The 21,293-nt window shown below is 42.2% G+C and overlaps 1 protein-coding gene and 1 long non-coding RNA gene across 6 annotated transcripts in view; one reads left to right on the top strand and one right to left on the bottom strand.

Moving 5' to 3' along the window:
* RAP1GAP2 (RAP1 GTPase activating protein 2) overlaps nucleotides 1-21,293 on the top strand; it is an 882,491-nt gene that overhangs the window by 480,269 nt on the left and 380,929 nt on the right. The gene's annotated exons all lie outside the window — the stretch shown is intronic.
* Nucleotides 12,644-21,293, bottom strand: part of LOC130356646 (uncharacterized) — a 44,413-nt gene continuing 35,763 nt past the window's right edge. Inside the window, exon 3 of the long non-coding RNA XR_008888954.1 lies at nucleotides 12,644-12,841. This is a non-coding gene — a long non-coding RNA (uncharacterized LOC130356646). The remainder of the gene's footprint in view (nucleotides 12,842-21,293) is intronic.

The following is a 21,293-nucleotide window of genomic DNA, read 5'->3' as shown; positions in this document are numbered from 1 at the left end:
TATACAATGGCACACAGAATGAGGGTTATTTACTAAGAGTGGAGTGTAGTTTTCTTTGTGGGTTTTCATTCCTGACAGGTATTTTACCAAGGTATTTACTAAGGTTTCCCTACATTTTGCACTTTTCTCTACGTTTTGCTTTTTTTTACACATGCTCTGATCTGTAGGGTTTTCCTCAGCTCAAATCCACCACATTTTCTGTGGAAACCTTAGTAAATATGTCGTGATTTTTTAAAACTGTCAGGGAAACACCCCTTTTGTCGGAACCATGCCCTCATTTCTCCTGTGGCCACACCCCTTTTCGTGTTTTCTTGTAAAATGGACGGTTTTGGTTTTTTTTGGTCGCAAATTGTGTCGCATGGAGCGTGTGACAGGATTTTGGTGCAAAACCAGAGAAAAAAAAGAGTCGGGGTCACATTAGTAAATAAAACCCCAATGTGTACATGTCCTGTTCTAATAGAAGAACCAACCTGCGCACACTCCTTTTGTCACAACCTGGATCAGAGCAGTTTTTACACTTGGGGCAGCTTTATACCGTTATCGTACTGGTTATTATGAGAAGTAGGACGTTTTATGCACATAACTCGTTGAACAGACATTGTGACAGCAGATCAGTGGACGGGGATGAACATGGAAGCATGCAGCAGCTATCATGTGTACAAGACATAATGGGTAAACCAGTTGTGAGATGAATGTGGGTAATGGTGCATTCACACAAGTCACCGTTGTGCTATGGGGTTATTAGCCACATGGCGTTTAGAGGTTAAACCAATTTTTCCATGACTTACCTTTAAAAACACTACTTCTCCTCTCCATGGGTTCCTGCAGGTAGATTGCATGCAACAATAAGGAACCCCATTGCATTCATCTGGGCTGTGTATTCAGCAAATCTGCTAACATTGGCTTGAGCAAGCAGTCTATGAGATGAGGAAAATGACAATACCTACTTAAAGGGGTTATCCAGGAAAAAACTTTTTTTTACATATCAACTGGCTCCAGAAAGTTAAACAGATTTGTAAATTACTTCTATTAAAACATCTTCATCCTTTCAGTACTTATGGGCTTCTGAAGTTGAGTTGTTCTTTTCTGTCTAAGTTCTCTCTGATGACACGTGTCTCGGGAACCGCCCAGTTTAGAAACAGATCCCCATAGCAAACCTATTCTACTCTGGGCAGTTCTCGAGACAGACAGAGATGTCAGCAAAGAGCACTGTTGCCAGACAGAAAACAACAACTCAACTTCAGCTGCTGATAATTATTGAAATGATTAAGATTTTTTAATAGAAGTCATTTACAAATCTGTTTAACTTTCTGGAGCCAGTTGATATATAAAAAAAAGTTTTTTCTTGGAATACCCCTTTAAATAAACTCAGAGTGCCCCTTTAAATACTCAGTGTCCGCAAACAGAGGTGAGCATGCTTTAAATTCCAGTTGCCAGAAGAAGTGACTATTTTTGGAATGAAATCCCATACTTCCATGCTTCTGCACTCAGGTATGGAACAGAGAACGTGATGTTCTTTTCTGAGTCTGCACTAAATCTTTGCCATAACACCCGCAGTAAAGCTGTCATCAGGGTCATTGTGCTGCTGCTACTGAGGGCTGAGGAAGTCGCTGTTACTTGACAAAACAGTGTATCCCAATGCTGAGCAACTGCACGAGCAACTGATTGCATGCGACCGGGTAAATACGATCTTCAGTGACTCGCGTAATTATTATTGGCGCAAGTATGGCACTATATCACTCATACGGTGTTGAGTGTCATCATCATCGTATACAAGTATTTACGGTACTCCAATTGTCTCTCAGTAACACCACATTTTTTTTTTAAACTAAAATGTTTGAATACTGAAAATTATATAGAATATCTTATAGAATATCTTCCTCGTCTTGACTTATATATTACGAAGTTTCTATAATAATGATTTAGAACAGTCCAGCTGAAGTGATGCACCTTGACAATGGCGTGGATTTTATGAGTTGTCTTTTATTTATATGAAATAATTATTATTATTCTTTATGGTCATACACATAATCAGTCTGTTTTTACATATATTATGCAGTAGTAATAATAATTATTATTATTCGTATTATTATTATTTTCCGATTCATTTAAAATTATTGATTGCGAAATGTATTAAACGTGTTGTAAAGTTATTATCTGCAGATCAAGTCTCTGCAGTTTTTAGTAGTTTACTGAGAATTTAACATGGTATTTCCATTGACATTTAAATTATAAATAGTTTAGATTATGAAAAAAAAATATATATATATTGCTGTAAATGGCTCAGCCTTGATCTATACAGATCATGTGCATGTCTACTTATAGCCGCATTGTCATCATTGTACTCAGATTCTAGAACACTATAATAGATTTGAGGATATTATTGTGGATAAACCTATTAGAAACATACTGTAGTGGTGATTGGTCATATGGAATTGTTAAATTTTGAGGGTCCTGTTTGTGCTTATCTAAGGATTTTTGGGGACTAGGTGAGATAGTCTAAAGCTGCCACTAATGTACTAAAGAGGGGGCTCACCCACCCCTCACCAGACCCCACTTATACAGTTTCTAACAAGTTATACAGATTAGAAAATTACTTCTTTAAAAAAATCTTAATCCTTCCAGTACTAATCAGCTGTTGTATACTACACAGGAAGTTGTGTAGTGCTTTCCAGTATGACCACAGTGCTCTCTGCTGCCACCTTTGTTCATGACAGAAACTGTTTAGAGCGGAAGCGAATCCCCATATCGAATCTCTTCTGCTGCCGACAGTTCCTAACATGGGCAGAAGTGGCAGCAGAGAGCACTGTGGTCAGACTGTAAAGAACTCTACAACTTCCTCTGTAGTAAGAGCAACTGAAAAGCTTAGTACTGGAAAGCTTATTTCTAAATAGAGATAATTTACATATCTTTAGGCACCAGCTGGTTTGAAAATATTTTATTTACCCCCGGAGTACCCCTTTAAGGCACATAAAAATGTTTGCCAGAAAGTACTTCCTAGTTCGTAGGGATGTACAATAAAGGGGTTAAAACAGAGTAAAACAAATTTCTTCTGAAAATAGCACCCCACCTGTTCTCAGGTCATGTGTGGTATTACAAGTTGGCTCCATTCACTTCAGTGAAACCGAGCTGCAAGAGTGGTGCAGTTTTGGGAAGAAATTAGCTCTGTTTGTGCAATGCTGGATAACCTGATTCAACACTGGAGGATTGGTTTACTTTAGGCTCCAGTTCCGTATACAATAGGATCATCAGTTCAGTTCTGTTACCCCAAATATTCCCTAATCCAGCCAGCAGATCACTCTTTCTAAAACTGACATAAACTCATCCTGGCAATAAAATGGCCCAATATCAAGCATTGTCTATACACTATAAAAGGCTTATCTCTGGACACCAATGGGTTAGCTGTATGGAAGGAAGAGCAGCTGGAATTCAGTGACCCCCAGAGAATCAGATGCTTGTTGCTAGAACAAGTGAAAATGATTCTGTAGTGTGATGAGGCCCTTGTCACTGCTCCCTAGGAGTGCTGCATATACCACTTACTTCTGCGACCCCCACATTTACACTGGCAGAACGCTGCCGGGATTCGGGAAATCTATGTATTAGCGCTGTGCATGACTGCTCCCTCCTCAGCTGCAGCAATAAATAAGAAAAGCAAACGTCTTGTCTACATGATGTACAGTACTATGTAATAAAGACATATCTATACAAAGATGGCAGAAAATTACATGTCAAAATGATGAAGCCATAATAATTCATCACATTACGTCGCACTCCCAGACATTTTACTTTAATATTTTTGGGAGCTGCATAACCTGAAATAATGAATCTGCTTCTATACATGCGAATCTACTGACATGAGTAAATGCTTCAGTTAAAGTGTTTTTTTTTTCCGTAACTATAGAGAAATTCTACTTAAAGGTGTACTCCACCCCTAGACATCTTATCCCCTATCCAAAGGATAGGGGAAAAGATGTCTGATCGCGATGGTCCCGCCGCTGGGGACCCCTGCAATATAGCATGTGGCACCCACGGAAGTTCGTGACGTCACGCCCCGTCCCCTCAATGCAAGTCCTCTCAATGCACGCCCCCTCCCACACACTTGCATTGAGGGGACGGGGCGTGACGTCACACGGGAGCGGAGTCGTGACGTCATGAACTTCCGTTCCTGTGGTCGGGACCCAGACCCTTCAGCGCTTCCGGACCAGAAATAGGTGGGTGCCGCATGCTATATTGCGGGGGTCCCCAGTGCCGGGACCCCCACGATCAAACATCTTATCCCCCATCCTTTGGATAGGGGATAAGATGTTTAGGGGTGGAGTACACCTTTAACTCCTTAAGGACACATGACGTACTGGAACGCGTCATAGGGGGTCGGGCCCGTGGCTAATAGCGGGCGGCATTGGTCACGGTACTGCGCGCTATTAACCCTTTAGACGCGGCGTTCAAAGTTGAACGCCGCGTCTAAAGTGAAAGTGAAAGTATGCTGGTTAGCTCAGTGGTCTGTTTGGGATAGCTGCGGCGAAATCGCGGCATCCCAAACAGCTTACAGGACAGCAGGAGGGTCCCTACCTGCCTCCTCGCTGTCCGATCGCCGAATGACTGCTCAGTGCCTGAGATCCAGGCATGAGCAGTCAAGCGGCAGAATCAACGATCACTGGGTTCCTATGAGACACCAGTGATCAATGTAATAGATCAGTGTGTGCAGTGTTATAGGTCCCTATGGGAGCTATAACACTGCAAAAAAAAGTGAATAAAGATAATTTAACCCCTTCCTTATTAAAAGTTTGAATCACCCCCCTTTTCCCATAAAAAAAACCAATGTAAATAAAAATAAGCATATATGATATCGCCGCGTGTGGAAATGTCCGAATTATAAAAATATATAATTAATTAAACTGCATGGTCAATGGCGTAGTGCATTTTTGGTCACTTTTTATATCATGAAAAAATGAATAAAAAGTCTGATCAATAAGTCCTATCAATGCAAAAATTGTACCGCTAAAAACTTCAGATCACGGCGCAAAAAATGAGCCCTCATACCGCCCCATATGCACAAAAATAAAAAAGTTACAGGGGTCAGAAGATGACAATTTTAAACGTATACATTTTCCTGCATGTAGTTATGATTTTTTCCAGAAGTACGACAAAATCAAATTTATATAAGTAGGGTGTCATTTTAATCGTATGAACCTACAGAATAAAGATAAGGTGTCATTTTTACCCAAAAATTTACTACGTAGAAACGGAAGCCCCCAAAATTCACAAAACAGCATTTTTTGTTCAATTTTGTCTCACAATGATTTTTTTTTACATTTCGCCATAGATTTTTGGGCACAATGACTGACGTCATTACAAAGTAGAATTGGTGGCGCAAAAAATAAGCCATCATATGGATTTTTAGGTGCAAAATTGAAAGAGTTATGATTTTTTAAAGGCAGGGAGGAAAAAACGAAAATACAAAAACTGAAAAACACTCGGTCCTTAAGGGGTTAAAGGGACCCAGTACTTTCCTGGTAGCGATTAGGATAATGTACAATTTCCTAAAGTACACCCCATAAGGCTGGGTTCACACTACGGAATTTCCTGACCAGAATTACGCTTCTTATTTTCAGTCGGAAATTCCCCTGTATGACAGTAAAATGCAGGTGAATGGATTTTCCGTTAACCCATTGACACTGCAGAATTTTTGGGTGGAATTTCCATCAGAAAATTCTGATCAAATAATTCCACCAGAACAGTGCACCTGCTCAATGTTATGGCGGAATCCGCACCGCAGACATTGCCGTCTATCGGGATCAGTCGACGCTGACTGCACTTAGAGTCTCTGTTCGGAAATTTTCCTGCCGCAGATTTTGTAGTGTGAACCCGGCCTTAGGGTACATTCACACGTGTGGATTTTCGCAGCGTATTTCGCTGTGGATCCGCCGCTGAAGGACCTCCTATATGCTGCCTTTATATGTGCCTGCTTGGAGCGGCAATACGCCGCTACGAGCAGACACACTGTGATGTGCGAGTCGCCACACGCATGCGCAGTATACTTGCACATCGCGGCTGCTCTTGGCCTAGCTCATTGAGCAGGGGAAGCGGCCGCGATGCGTGCGAGTACACAGCGCATGCGCAGCGACTCGCAATGTGTCTGCTCGGAGCGGCGTATTGCAGGCACATTTAAGTGCACCATACAGAGGTCCTTCAGCGGCAGATCTGCAGCATAAAATACGCTGTAAATCCACACGTGTGAACGTACCCTTACAGTTCTGCTGCCTTACATAATCCTGGGGCCTGAGGGAAGAGCTACCATTGATAGGAGAGCATTATATCATCTGAATATGACATCCAGGGCTTTCTTCTATGTATAGAATACAATTCATAATATAACAGAATATAGACAGTACCTGCGGGATTTGCTCTCCTAGATATCCACTGAGAGATTGGGTTTATATGTAATATTTTAGTCAGCATTTTTTTTAAATTAACCAAAAATATATCCATGAAGTTAAATGTTTTACACCCACTAGATATGCACAACCAAAGAAAGAGAAAAAACTGCGTATTTAGACAACCAAATAAATATCTTTATCACAAATACAGAGAAGTACAAGAAAAAACATGTAAAATGATATAAAATTGGTTCAAGCAAACCTACTCCCTATGGTAAAATGGAGAAAGTGGTGGGATCCCTTGATAACACATCTATCACAAAAGGGGCAGGCGGAATGGTTACAAACATAGATGGGGTACAACAAATTGTAGTGAGGCTCCAAGCATTTACTAAAAACACACAGTAGTGAACAAAAAGTGAACAAAATTGGATTAAAGTGCAAGTGCCTACCTTATTTCTACCTTAACCCCTAAAGGACTCTGGGTTTTTCCATTTTTGCACTCTCTATTTTTCCTCCTTATCTTTAAAAAATCATAATCCTTTCAATTTTGCACCTAAAAATCCATATGATGGCTTATTTTTTGCACCACCAATTCTACTTTGTAATGACATCAGTCATTTTACCCAAAAATCTACGGCTCAATGGGGGAAAAAAATCATTGTGCAACAAAATTGAAACAAAAACACCATTGTATAACTTTTGGGGGCTTCCGTTTCTACATAGTAAATTTTTTGGTAGAAATGACACCTTATTCTGAAGGTCCATAAAAGTAAAATGATACCCTACTTATATAGGTTTGATTTTGTCGTACTACTGGAAAAAATCATAACTACATGCAGGAAAATTAATACATTTAAAATTGTCATGTTCTCTGTAACTTTTTTAGTTTTCTGCGTACGGAGCGGTATAAGGGCTCATTTTTTGTGGGGGAGGGGAAAGGTAAAAAAGGGTGTGGGGGAAGGGAAATTGAACAGGAACAAGAGAAGAGAGGGGGGGGGGAAGTAGCATGATCAGACCGTAGTGTGGTAAATAATTGGCTATATTTAGTTAACTTATACAATGGTGGAACCAAGTGAAGGGGGTGCGCTGGGCCCTAGCGACCACCCACCTGGACACCTATTACAATACTAAATAACATAATAATTATAAGAATAAAAATGTATATTATAAAACAGATATGCAGAAAATCCCCTTGTGATATTAGGAGGTGTGGGTTGTTGACTTCCCTTGTAATTCCTAATGTTGCAGTATTGCCGCTGTGTAATTTGTGCTGTTTGCCACTGTGTGGCAGATATTCAGCGCTATGTGCTCTAAAGGCAGGCACCTAGATCCTGCTGTGCCGTGGAGTATATTACTATGCAACAGATACATGAGCAAACAAACATAACGAAACAATAGCTGCTATGCAGTCATAATACAATATACAGGTAATGTTACTATGTAACCAATGATTAGAGCTCTGTGTGCTCCCTGGGAAAAAAAAGCAGTTAGTGGCCACTTATTGTAGTTCCAATAGAAATGCCCACATACGCTCTCCTGTAGAGGGAAAAAAGCGCTATATTGTCCTGTGATGTAAGACAGGCAGAGCATTGTTGTCGCTGGGTCCTCCTGTGAAAAGAAATGCTGAGGGGAAAAAATCGGCGGTGCTGGTCTCTGGCCAGTGACTCAAATCCTATGAAGGAACACAAGTACAGTGGGGACTATGTCCTGCTCACCCGGTCTGATGCGTCGCTGTGAACGGCTCTCCAGCAGCGAGCTCTCAGTCAGATGATGCGGTATTAACGATGTCCTCCTTGTGTTGGAGCGCGCGCTTTGGGATGAGATTGCCGATGCTGTATGTAGGTAACAAACGAGCCACGGGTCCCTCCATACTTTGTATAGCTGTGGATGGTGGGGATTGCCGTCTGATATGAGGCTATACGCATTTCAGGGGCTCCACTATTTTCTTCAGTAGCTGGAGTAGTGCTCCTTTTATACCATAATTGGAATAGATCTGATCAAGGAAAAGGTGGGAATGGAGTATAGGATTGGAAGGAAAGAAAGGAAAGAATGGGACTGGGAAAGAAAAAGTGGTGGGGAGTATCAAGGAATGGGTTAAAAGGTTGCTGGATCACGGTGTTCTTGGGATAAGTATCTCCTTTAGTTTTTTCATCAAATAAATATATCATAAGTGTGTATGAACATTCGGTAGATAGGTAGTGATGTGTGAATTAAATGTGAAATTCATTATGTGTGGCTTTGTGAGTACTGATCAATATAAATATAATAAAATTAGATAAAATATGTGTTAGTGGATAAATAGTGTATGCAATACATATGTGTATAAGACTGTAAAGAGTGAATTGCAAAATAATAAAAAAAAATGTATTATCAATATTGATAATACATAAGTATACATATAGGGGAGTGTTGGACTTATTGGGGTAAAGGGATTGGAGTTAAAAACAGAATGGGTTCCTACAGGTTCATAGAAGAGTAAGTCCGACAGTGTGGTGAGGGGTGTGCACAATGGCTCGATCGGATATGAAAAAAAGGGGGAAGGAAGGGAGTAAGGGGCATAGCTAATGGGGCTGCCAGGTCTGGGCACGCATGGGTGCTAACCAGCCAGACTCCGTGCCTGCCATAACCAGTGGTATCTTCTCTTGTTCCTTTTCAATTTCCCTTCCCCCACACCCTTTTTTTTACCTTTCCCCTCCTCCTCCCTCTTCTCCCATTTCTCATAGTTCAATTTCACTGCAAATAGGATTCTTCTTGTGATTTAGGAAAATGAACATAACAAGCGCTGATGGCAGCCAGCAGCTGACCAAGGTAGAGAGTAAATAATCCCTAAATACAATATGAAATAGGGTTGTTAAAATATACACCCCCATTTATTGTATAGTAAAATGTGGATTTTCCTATATACCAGAACAAAACTCAAAACTGCTACCCAACTCCTCAAGTTCCCACCATTGACTTGACATTCTAGACCATTGTTTCCCAACCAGTATGCCTCCAAGCTGTTGCAAAACTACAACTCCCACTACAACTGTCTGGGCATCTAAGAGTTGTAGTTTTTTAGCAGCTAAAGGCAGACTAGTTGGGAAACACTACTCTGGCAAATAAGACACCACATTTCTGTCCTTCTTTCTTTTTCACAGGTCTTTGGCTTTGACCTCATGCAGACAACAAGCACCACACCAGCTGTAACATGGCAGGGATTTTACCCTGTTGAGGCTTCTGTGTGATGTTGTATCTTTGTTATAGAGGTCTTTTCATTTGCTCTCCATGCCATGCTTCATTGGATGCCATATGGACATAGATTTACCCCCCATAAAAGCCAATGGAGAATAAAAATCCACATTCATGTATGTAGATCCATTCATAAATTACCCCTATGAAACACCATATACCAATAACCCAGTACTATACTGAAACAAAGCAGTTAATATACAGCACCATACGGAATGTCACAAATACAGTTTGCTGATCGGTACTGACTTTTGTTTAGTTGTGCATGAAACCAATTATGGTTGGTCCTGAAATCCTATGTTACAGGATTAGTTGTGCATGAAACCAATTATGGTTGGTCCTGAAATCCTATGTTACAGGATTTTTGTGGAGTAAGGGCTAAGGCACAAGCTTCAGTAGTCATTTAACACATACAGTACAATGGGGATCTTTTCAGAGTTTGTTGGTCTATCCATTAGAAGGCCAGAGCCGTCCAATTAGTTATGCCATGCATGACAACAAACATTAAGACCCAGCTGCTCAATGATTAGGCCACACACTTGGGTGGTTACATGTGACAAAGGAGATTGCCTTGGAGATCATGTGGTCCATTTAGCACAGTCGGCTGCCCTAAGTAATAGTGGCAACTAGGTTTTCATTCAAGAATATATTGGACTGTAGACAGCTGTAAGCCATTTATAGGAAAATATATAATAATAAAAACTTAATCATACATGTAATCCCTTTTTGTGGAATGACTTGTGCTATCTACATTGAAAAGACCCTGGGTGTATTAGTTACCGCTACTTAATCCCACAGATATTGGGGGTAACACCAGAAAGATGTACATACAAAGGGAACCTGTCAGCACATTCATACTGTCCTTTATAAAGGCATGAAAGGCTTCCTACTTACAGTGAACTACACTATATGGACAAAGGTATTGGGGCACCTACACATAACACCTACAGGACATCTTATTCTAAATCCATAGGCATTAATATCAAAATTGCCACCCCCTTTGCAGTAACTACAGCTTCCATTCTCCTGGCAAGACTTTCTACAAGATTTTGGAGGTGTCTGTTGGAATTTTTGCCAATTCCTCTAGAAGAGCATTTATGAGGTCAGACACTGATGTTGTATGCGAGGGCTCACATTCTTTATTCTATTTCATCCCATGTCTGTTGGATGGGATTGGGGTCAGGGCTTTGTGAGGGCCAGTTAAGTTCTTTTACACCACACTCCCACAACCATGCTGGACATTGGAGCACAGTCGTGATGGAATGGAAAAGGGCTGAATCGAAACTGTTTTCACAAAACTGGAGGCACACAAGTGTCCAAAATGTCTTGTCATACTAAGGCATTATGATTTACTTTTTTTACTGAAACTTTACAGTTTGAACAATGCAGTCAGTCAGGTCCATCAGACCACAGGCCACATAGAGACTTGTCATTCCTTACTCCAAAGAACATGTTTCCACTGCTTCAGAGTCCAGTGTGGCGTGCTTTATCCCACTCCATACATTTGCATTGTTATTATGTCTTGTTTGCTTGGTGATGTATGGCTTGCATGCAGCTGCTTGGTTTTAGAAACCCATGCAATGAAGGTCCCTGATGAAGTTCGGAATTCTTGAGTCCGTGTTGGGGATTTTTATACACCTCAGCACTCAGGGACCCTTCTTTGTAGCTCTTCATGGTCTCCACTTCATGGCTGAGTTGCTGTGGTTCCTATTCACCTGGGACAGAAAGAAATGACCTGAATTCAATTATTAAAGGGGTACTCCCTGCTGCACTCGGTGTTCGTTTAGAGCATCGGGTGCAACGCAGGAGGCTTGTGACATCATGGCTGCACCCCACTCGCGGCCATGCCCCCCAATAAAAGTCTATGGGAGGGGGCGTGACGGCTGTCACTCTCCCTCCCAGGCCGGGGGGCGGGGGGGTTGTTTGGGTTAGTTCTAACAGCTGGAGGCACAATATGGGTCGGGTCACTGGTGCATCCGCAGCGTAAAATACGCTGAGGATCCGTTATGTGTGTGCCTGCCCTAAAGGGGTCATCCAGAAATAGAAAAACAGAGCAGATTTTTCAAAAAAACCGCACCACATTTGTCTACAGGCTGGGTTTGGTTTTGTACATCAGTTCCATTGAAACAAATGGAGCCACGTTGTAATACCACACACAACCTAAGGACAGCTATGGTGCTGTATTTGAAAGAAATTAACTTTGCTTTTTTTTATTACTGGTTAACCCCTTCAAGATTGAGCACTGCCATCGCTCTCTGTATGCACAATAGATTTTCTGCGTTCAGATACACCTGTTGCAGTTCTGTCTCGATCTATATACTGAGCCTTGGATTGGTTTATTTGGTTAAAGACTCGACTTTCCCATAAAATCAATTGAACACAATATCAGGACAAGCTATCAGAGTACTCAAAAGGCTTCATTCACATAACAATCACTGGGCGAGACACATAGACAAACACAGCATATAAATCTCGTGATAGCATGTCACAATATCACATTGTTGTCAAAAGCTGGTAATCTCGCACTATACATGTCAGGTTATGTTAATCTTAGAGATAAACAGTTCATCTGTAGATATAGCCGAGCTCTTTTTCTAGCAAACAAAGGTGTGAAAACCATGTTCTTCCTACTTTTTCCTACATAAAAAGCAATGTGGTTAACTATAAATGCTGGACCCTAGCGTCCATAGATGGGAAATAAGGTGACCTAGACCAACCCAAGGAATGGATTTTGGTGACCCTGTACTCTACTAGGCCTTGTTCACACCATATAATTTCTGACCGGAATCTAGCGGTTTCAATGGGATTCTGCTCCACCGCACACCCATCAGAACTTCCATTGTGGAAACATCTGCCATGGAAATACTTATATGCCTATAGGCAGAGCCGGCCCTGTGTGTGGCCAACCAGTGATGGCTCTGTGAATTGCTATTCCTGTTTAGGGTACTGTTACCATGTTACAATAAATAGAAATTGAAATCACTGATAAAATTGACAAAAAAAATAAGAGATGACGCAGCATAGATGTCATTCAATAAATATCAATTTTATAGTGTCAATACTTTTGGTCTGTATATATGATCACTAACATGAGCTGGAGTGATTTGGGATGTAAAGGCCACGTTTCATACCAATGATGGCCCTGGTAGGTTGTCTATGAAAACTGTTAAGAGTTTTGACCACCCAAGAGTCTTTATGGCCCCTCCTGTTGCCTCATTTCACCTGCTTTCCTGTGGAGACAAGAGATAAAGAAAGGCGGCAGTGATGATAGATGCATCAAACAAATGGGAAGTTTAAAACCTGCATCTATGTCTATTTATACTATGAGAGAAAACACTTAACACTGCTATCTTGGTAATATGTGGCACTACTTGGCTCTTTACGGCACATTACCATTATAAATTAGCAAGGTATAGGAGGATTATGTGCAAGTGTACGGATATCACACTCTGCCATCCATCACTGCGCCCCAGTAATCGCAGATCATTAGTTACCGACATAAATGTGACTTTCCAATTATTTATGGATCATTGTGCTGGGATTCTACAAAGCTGGCGGCAATTACAGCTGGCTGCAGTGGTACTTGCTATGTCTGCATATTAAGGATATTATTTCACCAATATCGGCATCTGACTGGAGCGGCACCACTTCCTTCACATTATATGGCAGCGTTTCCCGATAAGGGTGCCTCCATCTGCTGTAAAACTACACCTCCCAGCATGCCCGGACAGCCTTTGGCTGTCCGGGCATGTTGGGAGCTGTAGTTTTACAACAGCTGGAGGCACCCTGGTTGGAAAACACTGTTAGGCTGGGTTCACGCTACGATTTTCAAATACGGTAACGGTATACGGTTTTCTGCAAAAAAACGTATACGACCGTATCCGAAACCGTATGCATAGAGAATGCATTGTAAACCGTATTCCAAATGTTGTGTACGGTTGCATCCGTTTTGCCTCGGATACGGTTTTGCCGATTTTTCAACCGTAGGCAAAAACGCTGTCGACCACGTTTTTGCCTCCGGTTGGAAAAACGTATGCGAACCGTATGCGGTTCTTTTTACACTGTTGTCTATGAGAACCGTACACAGAGTTTCAGAATACGGTTGCACACAGTTTTTCTAATCCGTTTTTGGAGTTGACGGATGCAAACAGATAGAACCGTCCATACGTTTTGGAACCTTATACTGGGAAAAACCGTATTTGGAGTCATACGGTTGTATGCGGTTGCATACGGTTTTTGGCATACGTTTTTTAGGGGAAACCGTATACGGTTACCGTATTTGAAAATCTTAGTGTGAACCCAGCCTCATATGGCATTAGCACTGTGATTGAAATGCTGTAATTTTTAAGAAAAAACTCTAAAAAAAATTGGTATGGGCCTTGATGATCACAACTGATAGTTCATTCCACCCAACAATATTTTAACACTTTTTTGGTTGCTTTATTAATAGCCTGAAACAAATTATAGGACGTCATAAGGAAACAAACCACAGCGATACAAAGAGAGCCAATGCTAGCATTTCGCTAGCCAAAGTGATGCCAGGAGCATTTGTGGTCCCTTAGTAGCTTCAGCGAAAAGGGACATTGAACCTCAAACCTCACAGGTACCTTTTGGTCCGGAGGCGAAGGGTAAGGTTTGTTGGGGGCCTCTCTCCCGTCGGAGAAGTGCTTGCGATAGACCGAATCCTTTGTGTATGTTCTTTTAGTGTAACACGTTTGCACTTTTTCTTACACCTTGTGTGATTCTAGAGCACGTTCCTCGGCTCTTATATAAATAAAATTAAAAAATAATAATTTTCCTCTAATATTGACATCCTTATTGCCTTCATAGTAAAGACAAGCTAAGAGCTTCTATAAAATACAGTAATACCAAAATTCACCATATATGCTAGCCAGAGAGTCCCAAAGCTCAGACTCCCTTACAGTACGGAATTTCCGACCAGAATTCAGTTCAGGAATTTCGGTCAGAAATTCCACTACACTACAGGAAGGTTAAATTAAAGGGGTACTCCGGTGAAAAACTTTCTTTTTTTTTTTTTTAAAATCAACTAGTGCCAGAAAGTTAAACAGATTTGTAAATTACTTCTATTAAAAAAATCTTAATCCTTATTGTACTTATTAGCTGCTGAATACTACAGTGGAAATTATTTTCCGTTTGAAACACAGAGCTGTCTGCTGAATCACGAGCACAGTGCTCTCTGCTGACATCTCTGTCCATTTTTAGGAACTGTCCAGGGTAAAAGGAAATCCCCATAGCAAACATATGCTGTTCTGGACAGTTCATAAAATGGACAGAGATGTCAGCAGAGAGCACTGTGCTCGTGATTCAGCAGACAGTTCTGTGTTTCAAAAAGAAAAGAATTTCCGCTGTAGTATTCAGAAGCTAATAAGTACAGGAAGGATTAAGATTTTTTAATAGAAGTAATTTACAAATCTGTTTAACTTTCTGGCACCAGTTGATTTAAAAAAAAAAAAAAAGTTTTTCACCGGAGTGCCCCCTAAGTGCAGGTAAATTGATTTTCTGTGAACCCATTTACACTGCATAATTTTCTGCTCAGAACTTTTGACAGTAAATTCCACACAGACCAGTCTCAAAAGGGTATTCCAGTGGAAAACAGATTTGTAAATTACTTCTATTAAAAAATATTTGTCCTCCCAGTACTTATTAGCAGCTGTATGCTACAGAGGAAATTCTTTTCTTTTTTAATTTATTTTTTGTCTTGTCCACAGTGCTCTCTGCTGACACCTGATGCCTGTATCAGGAACTGGCCAGAGGAGGAGAAAATCCCCATAGCAAACCTATGCTGCTCTGAACAGTTCCTGACATGGACAGAGGTGTCAGCAGAGAGCATTGTGGATGAGACAAAAAAGAAATTCAAAAAGAAAAGCATTTCCTCTGTAGCATACAGCTGCTAATAAGAACTGGAAGGATTAAGAATTTTAAATAGAAGCTGTTTACAAATTTGTTTAACTTGCTGGCACCAGTTAATAAAAAAAAAAAAAAAGTTTTCCGCCGGAGTACCCCTTTAATTTGCACTGTACTATTACTACCTGCATTGGTATACCTGGTAGCCACTAATACCAGCACAAGGGTCCATTAAGTTGTAGCAATGAATTGTGATGTCCCTGCACAGCTTTTTTTTTTTTACCTTCTACCCATCTGAGTAGTAGGGTGACTGAGTAGATAAAAGGTTTGCTGGGTGTAACTTGTGTATTTTAGGTACAGAAAGCCAAAATAACTAAAGTTAGACATACCTGACCTGCCACATGTCATCAGTCTAGTTTGCTACCAAGTTGTTCCTAAGCTTAGTTCCAGTCCTAGAGAGAGGATACAATTCACATTTCTGCCCCAAGAGCTACATTTTTCAAGCAAGGATAATGCTGAACAAGGGCCTTACTGTATTTCACTTGGTATTTTATTGGCCTCCAGTCAAACTAGTGCCAGGCTGTCTGCCAAGTCAGGCAGGGTTTTTCTACATACTCTTCTCTTTGTATCAAAGACTACAAGCTTATGTATCAGAAAATGTTCAGTCTTCATCCGCATTAGACAAATTTACATCCACATCCTAAGAAAGCACTCAAGATTTATTCCTTCAACACATTTGCTAAAGAAGCATTCAGTACTTAATATCTTCTATTCAAAGCTGTACTTTCTTCAAGGGGTATTCCAGGAATAAAACTTTTATATATATATATATATATATATATATATATATATATATCAACTGGCTCCAGAAAGTTAAACAGATGTGTAAATTACTTCTATTAAGAAAGCTTAATCCTTCCAGTAGTTATCAGCTGCTGAAGTTGAGTTGTTCTTTTCTTCCTGACAACAGTGCTCTCTGCTGACACCTCTGCTTGTCTCAGGAACTGTCCGAAGCATTAGAGGTTTGCTATGGGGATTTGCTTCTACCCTGGAGAGTTCCTGAGACAAGCAGAGGTGTCAGCAGAGAGCACTGTAGTCAGGAAGAAAAGAACAACTCAACTTCAGCAGCTAAGAACTACTGGAAGGATTAAGATTATAATAGAACTAATTTACAAATCTAGAAGAAGAAAGCAGGTAAATGCCAGCTGATAAGAAACTTCCTCTTTATTTTCATCACGTTAAAAGCATAGACATGGAGAGACTTGAATAAGACATGTGGATAAAATCCTTGGGATAAGCGCCAGGCATGGCGCATTTCAGGTCATGTGACCTTTCATCAGATGCATGCATAATTTACAGATCTGTTTAACTTTCTGGAGCCAGTTGATATAAAAAAAAAAGTTTTTTTCCTGGAATACCCCTTTAAGCTCCATTTATATTGTGCTGGATTTGCATCTGGAGCTAAGTAATGTTAGAAGTTGTTTCACAAAACCTTGGCTTCAGAGGTGTCAGTCCTGGGCTTTGTGTGTGGAAACTGCTTAATTTAAGATAAAGGTACATTGGGTGGACACCACTCAGCTACATGACATATACACCACATGGACTGCTATGCCTTTAAAGGGGTAGTCCAGTGGTGAAAAACTTATCCCCTATCCTAAGGATAGGGGATAAGTTTGAGATCGCGGGGGGGTCCGACCGCTGGGGCCCCCTGCGATCTCTCTGTACGGGGGCCAGGCTCTCCGGCCAGATAGCGGGTGTCGACCTCCGCACGAAGCGGCGGCCGACACGCCCCCTCAATACATCTCTATGGCAGAGCCGGAGATTGCCGAAGGCAGCGCTTCGGCTCTGCCATAGAGTTGTATTGAGGGGGCGTGTCGGCCGCCGCTTCATGCGGAGGTCGACACGCCCCCTTCCCGCGGGCTGTCGGGGCTCCATACAGGAGATCGCAGGGGGCCCCAGCGGTCGGACCCCCCGTGATCTCAAACTTATCCCCTATCCTTAGGGGATAAGTTGTTCACCACTGGGTCACCACTGGACTACTCCTTTAAGACTCCTCCCCTGGCTGCCACAGAATATTATATAATGATAATGCATTAAATTCTTTGCCATTGATGCACCTGTCTAGCAGCTGTGACCCTGAAGTTTGCACCTAATGTTGTCCCTGGTGGCCTATGTTTATGAGTCAGTGCTTTTGTCAGTCTACATCAGTGTTTCCCAACCAGGGTGCCTCCAGCTGTTGCAAAACTACAACTCCCAAAATGCCCGGACAGCCAACGGCTGTCCGGGCATGCTGGGAGTTATAGTTTCGCAACAGCTGGAGGCACCCTGGTTGGGAAACAATGGTCTACAGCAGTGTTTTCCAACCATGTTGCCTCCAGCATGCCCAGGCGGCCTTTGGCTGTTGGAAAACACAAGTCTACAGGGACGCTCAGCACAATCCCAGGCATCCAGATTGTAACAGAAGGAGTTAATAAGGTTAGAGAGGGGACGGAGGACAGAACCGAGCTGATGCAGAGTTGATGGAAAAGGCCTTTTGTCTAGGGCACTCTATCTTTGCATTTGCAAATTGAGAGTTGGTATCTCCATGGGCTGCCATCCTACAGACATAAATCACTGGAGAGAAAGACTGCAGGCCGGGGATGGCACTTAGCTGAAAAGAGGCTTTGCTGATGGATCTGTATCAGCTGAGAGACTGTAGGCCCACATAAAGGTACACGTGTAGTTCTCTTATGTAAACCTAGCAAGGCTAAAAGCTGTTTGCTGATGTTGACAGAGCAGAACATGGGAGTGTTGGTGATACATTTGTGCAGAATAACCTTCAGCATAATAGGACATTAACAGCCCTATATCTAGAAAGCTTACTGTACATATGGCAAATTAAGGTTCCTAGTATACTCATCACTGCCATTACCATAATCATAGGCACCGAATAAACCGAGGAAATGTCAATTAACGTCTGGTTTCAAATGTATTTTTAGATATATTATTGCAAAATTAGCTTTTAATTGTTGCTGTGGGATCCCCCGTACTAAGAGAGATGTGCCTGAGTGCATGCGTAGCAATTACCTGTGTAGTTGGTTGTACAGTAAGTATGCTTCTACTGGGCTTGTGCTCATACATGGAAGACAATCTGAACAAGCAGAGCTGCAGTTTAAAGCATAGAGATCCAGCAGCAACCTAAGTGATCATACAGACAGGTAGGTTTCAGACAACCTCAATCCTAATGAAACTCTCTTAATGGAAAAATTTAATGTTTTGCATCTTATAAGTTGAAACAAAAGAAAAACAGAAGCCACAAATTATAATTCAGGGGGTCGCAGTGGCGGATCCAGGGGGGGGGGGGGCAAGGGGGCAATTCCCCCCCCCCCCCCCCCCGAGATTGCTGCCCCCCGCCCCCTAGCATGGTGGGGCCGAAGCTGTAAGCTCCCGCTCCACCATTCACTAACCTTGGCTGTCACACGCTGTGAGTACACAGCGTGTGAGCTGCGGGAATGCGATCCACTGCAGGCCGGCGCGATGATGTCACATCCCGTCCCCGCAGCCTGCATACTGTAAGTACTAAGAGTATGCTCAGGGCCCAGGGGATTTGGGGGACAGAATATGTGCCACTGTAAGGGCACTATATCGTACAGGAGGCGGGGAGGGGGATTTAAAAACTTAGGGGGGGGGGGGGGAGAGAAAGGGGAATTTTTAATGTGAGGGGCTGCAGGGCATAGCACTAGGGTCACTATGTGAAGAGCACATGGCAGGGGGGCCCCGTGTGCTGTGCCCTTCACATATAATGCACCCTGTGCTGTTCCCCTCACATATAATGCCCGTGTGTGCCCCACACATATAATGCCCCTTGTTCTGTGCCCATCACATATAATGCCCCATGTGCTGTGCCCCACACATATAATGCCCCCTTTGCTGTGCCCCTCACATATAATGCCCCCTTTGCTGTGCCCCTCACATATAATGCCCCCATCATGCGACCCTCATATATAATACCCCCATCCTGTGCCCCTCATATATGATGCGCCATCATGCGCCCATCACATATAATGCCCCCTGTGCTGTGCCCCTCACATATAATGCCCCCTGAGGGGACAGGACAGGGGGCATTATATGTGAGAGGTGCATGATGGGGGCATTATATGTGAGGGGCACAACACGGGGCATTATATGTGAGGGGTGCATGATGGGGGCATTATATATGAGGGGCGCATGATGGGGGCATTATATGTGAGGGGCAAAGAACGGGGGCATTATATGTGAAGGGCACAGCACAGGGGGCATTATATGTGTGGGGCATATGACAGGAGCATTATATGTGAGGGGCACAGCACAGGGGGCATTATATGTGAGGGACGCATGATGGGGGCATTATATGTGAGGGGCAAAGAACGGGGGAATTATATGTGAGGGGCAAAGAACGGGGGAATTATATGTGAAGGGCACAGCACAGGGGGCAATATATGTTAGGGGCACATGACAGGAGCATTATATGTGAGAGGGCATTATTATTATTATGTGGGGGGAACAGGACGGTTCATAATTATTATATGTAGGGGCACAAAATGGGGCATTATTACTATATGTGAAGACACAGAGTCTTCTGCATTTCAGAAGTATATTGTATATTATGAGGAATTTCTGGGGTGGTACATTTTTTTATGGGCCACAATACATTTGGGTATTTTATTCAGAGGGTGCACTGCACAGCAAGTTATATTCAGAGAGTGCAGTGTGTGGTAGTATTAAATTTAGAGGGCACAGTGTGTGGTAGTATTATATTCAGAGAGTGCAGTGTTTGGTAGTATTAAATTTAGAGTGCACAGTGTGTGGTAGTGTTATATTCAGAGGGCACAGTGTGTGGTAGTATTATATTTAGAGGGCGCATTGTGTGGTAGTATTATATTCAGAGGGTACGGTGTGTGGCGGTATTATATTCAGAGGGTACAGTGTGTTGTTTATTCAGGGGATACAGTGTGTCAGAATTATATTCAGAAGGTATGTGCCAGTATTATATTCGAAGAATACAGTGTCTGGCAGGTTTATAATAATAATTGTTTTCATATAGAGGATGAGAATGTGCTGACATAGTGAGGAGCCATCTGGGCGTCAAGTTCTGCAGAGAGAAGATTTAGCTGGAACAAGTCCCGGTGGTATGTACCAGCTGAATTAGATAAGGAAAGACTATGGAGAAGACGTCACCTGTAGTCACTGATATCATTCTGTATCCTCCTGTGTGTGTCCCATCAGAGCTGGAGTCACTGAAGAAGTTCTGCAGTAATGATGGGTGAAACAACAACTCCCAGCACCCCCTCACCACTGCTTAGGTCATACTGGGAGCTGTAGTTTTAAATGGTAAAAACTTCTTTAGTACTTTCCCATTCTGTGGCAATTGGTATATTTGATAATTATTCTGACATGTGAGCATGGCCTAAGAGTCTTAAACAAGGTTAGGACTGTATGATACATTTAATAATATTGTAAGTTCTGTAAGCAACATCTTATTTTCTGTCCGTCAACACAAAATACTCTAATAGTGCCCCTCCCGAGTCTCGACTCTGGATCCGCCCCTGGGGGGTCGAGTATCCGAATTCGTTACGAATTTCAGGAAAAAATTTGATTCACAACGAATGCGAACATCGCCGCGTTTCGATCACGCAAATCGCTTCATTAAACTCCATTTAGTGCGGTCCAGGCTCCAGGGCATCTAAAATGGCAGATCCACATGTGAGGACATGGGGCAAGGAATCCTGGGAAGACGGGAACAAGGGTAGGCGGGATTACACTGAATCACATGCTGCATGCAGCCTATTAGCAGCCAAT

The sequence above is a fragment of the Hyla sarda genome, chromosome 2 (assembly GCF_029499605.1).
Source record: "Hyla sarda isolate aHylSar1 chromosome 2, aHylSar1.hap1, whole genome shotgun sequence".
NCBI classification, from domain to species: domain Eukaryota; kingdom Metazoa; phylum Chordata; class Amphibia; order Anura; family Hylidae; genus Hyla; species Hyla sarda.
Note: the sequence above shows the minus strand (reverse complement) of the source record. Positions and strands in the feature narration are given on the sequence as shown.